Genomic DNA, 9,588 nt, shown 5'->3' with positions numbered 1-9,588 from the left:
ACTTCCCTGTGTAGAGGGTCAGGTCTACATATTGGGCCTTCCACTCCCTTCAGCACCGAGTCACCAACAACAATGACCCATCTTTTGTTCTTTGCCGAGGATGTTTTAATGTTAGGGGTAGTCCTGCTGGGCTTTGGAGACATCTCCAAGCGGGGAGAACCATCATCTCCACCACTGTCCAGCTGTTCCCGCAGAGCACTGTACCTGTTCTGCAGGGGCAGCTGAGGAGGGATGGGAATCACTGGGCGGGTGCGCCTGCACCGCCGAGCAGGGACCTTTTGCCATTGCACCCTGTCCCCCAGTTCATCACCGTTATTAGGTGGGGGAGAGGACAGGGGGATCACTGCAGCAGGAACACTGTCTGCCTGCTGGTTCCCCCCTGTTACCTGTTTGCAAGGCGGTAGGGGGTGACATGCTTCGTGCAGGGCTGCAGCTGGCTGCCTCAATCTCAGGGATGGCAGGGACTGGCACCACCGAACCATCTCCTGCTCACACTCCCTAGTACTCCTCAGCCTCTCCACTTCTTCCTTCAGATCAGCCACCATGCTAAGTAAATCATTTAGCTGGTCGCATCTGACACACACGCTTTCTCCATCACCCTGCACTGCAAGGGCCAAGCTCAAGCACTCACTGCAGCCAAAAACTGAGTACTAACATGTTGCTGTGGGACCTCCATCTGGGTCTCCTCATTTTTCTTGGCAGCAGCCATCCTTTTATCTGTGCATGGGACCTCAGTTTGGGTCCCCGCATTTTTCCTAGAAATAGCCTTCCGCCGGGGGGCAGCCATGGCAAAACAGCCGACCCTAGCACGGTCTAGGGCAACCTTAACGAGGTGCAACTGGTCCGGTCCTCCCGGTTGCCGATAGTGCCAGCTCCGCCCTGACTGCGTTAACAGTCCATTAACAGGTGCCCCTGCACTAACCACTCCCAATACAGTGATATAACAGGCCTCCTCACACCCAATACAGTGATATAACAGGCCTCCTCACTGTGTAGTCACGTGAACGAGTGGCTTACTATTTCAGCGCGTTTGAACGGTGTCAACGGTTTACGGGCGTTAGGCCCGATTCCGTGACGAAGGACGGGGGACCCAAGGGCCCACGTCCCGGGAAAAGGGGAAAGGGAAAAAGGGTAGGGAGATGGACCTGAGAGCAAAGAACAGCAGCAACAATCTGAGGAGAAACAAACTAATTTACTAAATAAGATATCGGAATGCAAAACAACACACTATAATACAAAATAATTACAATTTAAGCTGATAAATCCAATACAGAGAGAGAGAATGTCCCAAAATCAAGGTAGGCCTTACTCTACTGCCGACGATAAGACGGCTGGAGAGCGAGGTGTGACCAAGACGAGAGACGGGAGGAAAAAGGGATGAGGTCTCGTGATCTGCAAGTTTTTATACTGTGAGCTTTTATCTTTTCCCTCCGGCTGGAAAATGGTAACAAAGGAGCAAAGTGCCATGGGGAATGTAGTAGTCCTTCTCTTCTGAGAACCAGGTACATTCGCTACATAATGTTATGATGTGGAATACCAATAACCGAAAATCATAAAACCATGACAAACGGCCTTTGTGGTACGTGCACTCGAACTCCCCCGCTTCGCCCCAGGTGGGCAGCGACGCGTTGCTGCCCTCCCTGAGGTTTTTTATAAGGCAAGGGGCGTGGATGCAGGGCCCTTGCCCTGGCAACACCCACGCCACGTCAGCCACTCTCACGAGAGCTGCCGGGCCACTCCGTTAGCTCAGGGGTCCCCGCGTAAAGGAATCGATCCAAAAACCCCCCTGTACCTTGCTTCAGTCGCTGCGGTTCTGGCTGGGGACAGCACCGAACAGCTAACCTCGGTGATAATGACTGCAGATGCTTAGTTAACACAAATATTTAGCTCCCTCTAAAATAAATAACTATAACTTCTCTCAGTTTGTGGCAGACAAACATCTATTCTCTAATAAAACTCACTAGCATAGTCAAGGCATAAGCATAGAACCTAAGAACAAGTCTTTATGGAAAGACAGCTAGAAGACAGCTGAGAGACCACAGGTCATTTCAAATAATGTTAGTATGCTTATATAATCAGATATCCAGCAGCTAGTCAGATGATTTTCTTTCAGAAATGTAGTAACTGTTGACTGTATTGATTAGATTCCACTGACTATAACAGAACTAAGTCAACTAGCATAACATCGAAGTCTGTCAGTAAACATTTATTTTTAGGCAGAAAAATCCCAACTGTGAATAGAAGTATTCACTAAAAATAAAAGGTGTGTAAAGAAACTTTGGGGAAACTACTTAGCCATTAAGTGCAGTTTCTATTTTTTTTACTTTGCCAGCTATAACACTTTATGGATTGAAACATAAGCTTTATTAAAACAAAGAACACTATTAAGCTGTTGCTGTGAAATACTGCTTAGTTCACAGAGTTTAAATCTAATCAAGATCAATCCATTTATATATTGATGACATGTAATTAACTGGTAGGGGACTATAAATTCAGATCAATATTAATAACCAGTACTTTACATATACAACATGCCGATAAACACCTATAGTTTGCTAAACACTCTTGATTTACATAACTAGTCCTGGAAGGTTACAGTAATACACAGACACACACACACTTACATGGAACCTCTAGCAGTTTGAGCTACTCCTCTGTGGGGGGAGATTTAACAACAAAGAGCTCAACAGACTCTGGTAGATCTTATTGCTATGAGGCCTCCGGAGTCTGGAGACAGGGCTAAGGTGTAAACAGAATACTCCTTTAGTATGCACAGCTAATGTGGTCACATCTGGGACAGTTAAGGAACCCTTTGTTTGTTATCTATGTTGTTGTGAAGAACTTAAGGATAATTAACCATGAGTGGATTTACTGCTTACGAGTGAAGGATATATAAGATGTGTGTAAAACACAATAAAGAGAACTTACTATTCTGATGCCACGCTGACTGAGAATTTCTCTAACGGGACAAGTGCTGACACTCCTCCAGCCAATATCTAAAACCCCAAGCATAAAATTTCCTGTGGAGATATAGGTGTTCCAGCTGACCATGCACCCGTGCTGCTTTCTGTGTCTAGATTCAGCATCAGCCATGGACAGGTGCTCCATATGGCCCCATACACATCCTGGGAAAAAATGTGCACATTCCACTCCCATGGTGTAGGTTGCTGGCTGGATGCAGTTTGCTCCTGCATCCCATAGGAGACTGCTGGACCTGGCCCAGGCAAGAGTATGAACACCACAGGCTGACATGAAAGGCCCTGCAGCTGGGTCAGGGCAATCCCAAACATCGATACAGGCTGGGGAATTAACTGAGGAGGAATTGGGAATGAGAAACTTGACACAAGCCAATAATATACACTTGCAACACAGGAAGCCAGTTTGGGCTGCATCAAAAATAGTGCAACTAGCATATGAAGGGAAGCGATTCTCCTCTGCTCTGCCCTCATGAGACTCCACCTGGAGTACTGCATCCAACTCTGTCTCAGCCAAATTACTGTCACAGTGCTGATTACTCCGCACCAGATATTCTGTTCGTGAACTGCACCCTGTTTGCAAGGACTAACACCTAGTCCCCGACCATCCTGACGCATGCACACACCAATATGGTGAGTGACAAAATGGCGTTTATTGCATCATTACAAAGTCTTATATATCCTTCCTTATCTCCCTTATCTCTTTGTTCACTTCGTCTACACCCACAAGCTCTGGGCAGGGGAGGTCCTATCACATCCCATCCCGTACCTTCGGTTGCCGCCTACTACACACAGCCAAAACAGTCTCAACTTGGGGAAAATAAATTTAATTTATTGGCAATAAAATAGATTTGGATAGTGAGAAACAAAGACAATTTCTTTTGCCTGTCTGCCCATCTCCTTTTTCCAGGTTTAACTTAATTCCTTCATGCAGGACTTCTCTGTCTCCTCCTTATCTGAGCAGCGCAGGGTGGTTGAAGTATAGGAACTGTGGTCAGTGCATAACACTGTCTCTGCTGCTCCTTCTGTTCCACTGTTATCTCTTCCATGTGTTTTTATTCCTCACTCTTCATTGACTGTGCAGTGTTTTTCCCTTTCTTAAATTGGCCATCCACCACCTGGATACCTATACCCAACACAAAGGCTGATGATGAATTTCATTTTAAACATGACCACCTGAAGTGTTCAGGGTCCTTTTTCACTATAAAACGATCTATTTGAGGTAAACACCCCACAAACATTATCTATATCTGCAACCTAACAAATGTTATCTAGGCCATTTGCCAAGCATGGGTCATGCTGGCACACCCATGTTAATTCAGTGACAAAATTCATGCCAGAACATCTGAAGGATTTGTTCTAGGTTGCTTGGTATCATTAGACATGTATCACTCTATGCTGTTGGTTTGGTAAGATCTTATATTCAGATGTATCCAGTTGTTTCTCTACAAGGACAGATTGCAAGTTAAATCACATTTTAACATGTTCAAAGAGTCAATACAATAGAAACTAAAAACTAGGTCATTTCAGTTTAAAAAAATGGCATTGAATATATAGCAGATTTGAAATTAACCGTCTGAATGTACTGTGCTTAAAATTATATCATCACAATATATAGAATTAGAACAACGAAGATAAAAAGTACAAGAATTCACACTTACTTATTCACTGAATCACAGCAAAAGCTTATTCCTCAAAGTAAACCTATAAAAACATGAATTCTAATTCTATCTCAAAGCAGAATCTTACTTCCCATCTGTTTCTTAGTTCTTTTCCTTACTTTGTTAAATTCTCCTCTTGAGGTCAATCAGGTAATTTTAATCAAGTATTCATACTGATGTCTCAGAAAAATGGGTCTAGAAATGACCCTGAGAAGTCTTATGCTTTATTCCCATGATCCAAAAAGGAATAATTCCTGACTGATGTTTGTTTAATATGTTTTTAAAGACCCCCCACTGATGAATTCCACAATCTTTCCCCAGGCAATCTACACAAATACTTCATTATATCTACTTTTCCAAATTCTTTCTTAATGTCTAGCTGGAAACTAACTTTCTGAAATTAATTTCAGTACTCCTCCTCTATACCATAAACATGATTAATAGATTATCTTCTGCATCATCCTTTTATTTAATGAAGACTATAATCTGCCTTCAGTCTGATGGTCTTTATACTAAAGTTCTTCAATCAGTTCAGCCATGACTCTGTATGTTATGGGATTTATTTCTGAAATAATTTTACTTAGCCCCCAATTTCTCAACTTGATAACATTTCAGTGTTAAAAAAACTGGTCTTGGTAGCACAGATGAAATCACATCAGTGCTAAAATTTTAAAACAACAACAACAACAACAAAATAAACCATATGAAGTATGTAGTAATCTTATATTGACCATTTCACTGCTTCATAACAGGATCATAATAGTGATACAGTATCACAGTTACTCAAGGTAACTCTGAATCCTTTTTTAGAGAAAGCTATCAAGTTATTTATCCCTGTCCCTGTCTTTAAACTGAATATACTCTATCTTTACAGAGTTTTCTTCCATTTCTAAGAATTGTTTTGAATTCCAGTAGAGTTCTGTGTTGGTCAGTCCACTGCACAAGTGATTGGTCAAAGAATTCCTAACTGATTCCATATGGTAAGACCAATTGCCTGTGTATGCTTTTTGCATCTTTCAAGCAAAGAAGGAAAACAAATTATTTTGAAACGAAAATATGTACTAGAAAGTATTAGTTTACCATACTTACAGTCATATAAAATGAAGTTTTAAGAACACTCATTCCAAATCACGCACATTAAGTAACTGAGAAAATGGATTACGGTTTTTAACAGGAGACAGAAAGTCCATGAAAAACATGTAAATCTAATACTATAGCAAAAACAAAACAAAACAAAACATAAACAAAAACAAAAAAAAATACAAAAAACCCACCAAAATTGTAGCAACAACAACAAAAAATCAACAGTGACTGTGCATTTCTTTTAAGAAGTAGGATTATTCTAGTCTACTTAAACTTAGAAAAAGGAATAAAAGAAGGATGCAGTTAATGAATTTCTTCTTTTCCAAAAATTCCAAATAATAATGTTCCTTTTTTCCCAAAGATGTAAAAAAGCCTAAACACTAATGGTGATGGAAAAAAAAAAAAAAAACGACACTTCAGTTTCAGTTCTACTTTAACTATGCACTCATAGTTGATATAGTACAGTTCTGCACTTTCTATAACCAGCAGAAATTAACATGTGTTAGTTTTAATGAGACTGAAAGCAATTACTGGTTCTGCTGGAGCAGCTCATTAAACTTTTTTTCTTTTTTTAACCACAGTATTGAGTGGTGTACCATTAGAACAATTAAGACATTGGTGAATTGTATGCATTTGTCTGAAACCTCCTTGTACAGATAGATATAGCAGGTCATTCTCTCATCTTTCTTTTCTGGCCATGCTAATAACTCCTACATTTGTTCAAGCACTGACTTGTTTAACTTAATTAACTGAAGGGTTTCAATAGTTTCTGTGTAGCAGACATGACACAATGTATTTGATCTCTTATTCTTACATTCATTCTAATTAAAATATACTTATTTCTTCTCTGAGAGGTTGCTCTTTTATCCTGATATAAGTTCTACTAGAACTATATCTTCATGCCACACAGGCACAGGCTTAATGGTTTGCAACTTAGAAGAGCTGTTCAAGTGTGTTTTTAGTACATCAGATGTGACATGAGTTTAGACTGCACAATGTGAATAAGAAGATATTAAAAAAAAAGATATCAAGTAGACTCATAATCTTCACAGCTATGCTTAAAATATCATTTGGTATAAATAGCTGATAATATTTTCTTGCTGATTTCTCCTGGGTGCATGAGAGTCTCAGGAATGGATGACAGTTGCATTATACTCCTGATGGTGTTAACATGGAGCAGATCTTTGAAGTAACAGTATATACATTTTAATAGCACAGATCAATCGGCTCTTGCCATGAACATGTAAAGTTTCCTACTAAACTATTAACTATTATTACTATTAATAGGAGAAAATCCTTATATTCCACAGTTTCATCCTGCAGTTTTTCATTCCTAGAAAGCTCTATTATATGTAAAGGTTCAAAGAGAAACCTATATCAGCTGCACAAGCTCAGGCTTAGACACCACTTAATATTCTAAACACATAAATATTCTGGCTACTTGTATTCCCCAGTGAGAGGGATATTACGTTCCTAGCCCTCACTTGCCAAACCATCTGCCTGAAGCTGTGTGAAAAGCAGTAGCCAGTGAAGACTAAGGCAAAAAAAAGTTGTTGACTACCTCAGTAGTTTTCTTGTCCATTATTGCCGGCCTGTCTGTATTGCTTACTAGGAGGGGTGCATCTCCTTGGACTTTCCTTTTCTGGTTGATGAATCTGTAGAAGCCGTTATTGTTATTTTTGCACAAAAATAGAGGTATTTCTCATGCTGATTGTCTGCATAATTTCTTTCAATTTCTATGACAGCATTATCTGCAGAGTGTCCAATTTGGAAATGAAGACAAAATCTCTTGTTTTTTAAGTAAATGAATTGAATTGAATAATTTAATACACTATATTATTAAAATACATAAAAGACATTTTAAATGTTACTATAGTGGAACTCTGGCAAATAGTAATAGAAAACTGTAGTGTATTTAATGAAAGAAGCACTTTGTTTGGTTTTGTCTTTTTTCAGTTTTAGGTAACCTGCACAACAGCCTGACTTTCTACAACTTAATTAAATTCATTAGGTTCCCTGTTCATAAGATCTTCATGTTCATACCTTTGTGCAAATCTTAATTCACAACTCAAAAAAATATTCTTCTGAGTGAGTCATCAACATCTTAATGAATTCACCAGGAACACCAAGAAGTTTGAATGTCAAACTTGTTTAAGTTTACTTATGAAGCTATCGGTACTTTTGAGATAACAGAATTCAGAGAGGCTGAAAAATTGTGCAATTATTTCAAATATAGAGGCACTAATGAAAGATTTCTAACACTTTATGATAACTATTAATGCTGTTCTGGTTCTAAGAGCTATCAAAAGCCCAAATATAGTAAGATGCAAATCTTATTTATAATATTCCTGGAAGGCAAGACCCATAATCTGTACCATATTTTACTAAAACAAAGATACAGAATAAAAAACATCCAGATAGCATTGATATGTCCCATGACTGCAGTTACAGGTATGTTATGAAGTGTAAAATAAATCAATAATAAGCTACAATCAGACATCTTACTAGCAGATACTACAAAACTACCCTCTCTTAATGCAAAACCAATCAGATGGTGGAGAACTCCCAAGCGCAGCCAATATGAGCTTATTCTCTTTCCATTTAATCTACTCTGATAATTAATTATCCTTATTTTTAGGAAAATTACATCCATTTCATGGTTAAATATATTTGACTTTAAACTGAAGACAATAGGTCATCCACATTTTTTGTCAGAGTTCAATAAAAATATACAGAGTGGTCAGGGGAATTTTCTAAGGAATACTTAGTAGAGAAAATAGGGAGAAAATTTGGGAGCCACACTCCCAAAGTCTCCCACAATACAACTATTTTGACTGTGTGTACTGGACTGTATCTGTGTTTCTAGGAGAAATGTTTTCCTAGATTCACATTCATTTCAATGAACTGGCACCATGAACCAAGCGTGGCATTCTGGAGACCACTTTTCAAGTGTTGTAGAATCATAGAATCATAGAGTTGCTGAGGTTGGAAAAGACCTTAAAGATCATCCAGTCCAACCGCAACCTAACCATACTACTCTAACAACCCACCACTAAATCATGTCCCCAAGCACCACATCCAAATGGTTTTTAAACATGCTCAGGGATGGTGACTCAAACACCGCCCTGGGGAGCCTGTTCCAGTGCTTAACAACCCCTTCTGTACAGAAGTTTTTCCTGACATCCAAACTAAACCTCCCCTGGTGCAGCTTGAGGCCATTTCCCCTTGTCCTGTCATCTGTCACCAGTGCGAAGAGACCAACCCAGCTCTCACTGCAATCACCTTTCAGGTATTTGAAGAGAGCAATGAGGTCTCCTCTCAGTCTCCTCTTCCCCAGAATAAACAGCCCCAGTTCCTTTAGTCAATCCTTGTAGGGCATATTCTCCAAGCCCTTCACAAGCCTTGTTGCCCTTCTTTGGACCTGCTCCAGCACCTCAATGTCCTTTCTGTACTGAGGCACTCAAAACTGAACACAGTACTTGAGGTGGGGCCTCACCAATGCCAAGTACAGGGGCAGGATGACTTCCCTAGTCCTGCTCACCACACCATTCCTGATACAAGCCAGGATGCCACTGGCCTTCTTGGCCACATGGGCACACTGCTGGCTCATATTCAGCTGACTGTCTATCAGCACACCAAGATTCCTTTCCATCAGGCAGCTTTCCAGCTACTCCTCCCCAAGCCTGTAGGGTTGCCTGGGGTTGTAGTGACCGAAGTGCAGGACATGACACTTGGCCCTATTGAAACTCATACAGTTTACTTTGGCCCATTGATGCAGTCTATCCAGGTCCCTCTGTAGTACCTTTCTACCCTCTGGCAGATCAACACTCCCTCCCAACTTGGTGTCGTCTGCATACTTACTGAGGGTG

This window comes from Numida meleagris, chromosome 3 (genome assembly GCF_002078875.1).
Source record: "Numida meleagris isolate 19003 breed g44 Domestic line chromosome 3, NumMel1.0, whole genome shotgun sequence".
In the NCBI taxonomy this organism is placed as follows: Eukaryota; Metazoa; Chordata; class Aves; order Galliformes; family Numididae; genus Numida; species Numida meleagris.
This window is presented reverse-complemented; position numbering follows the sequence as displayed.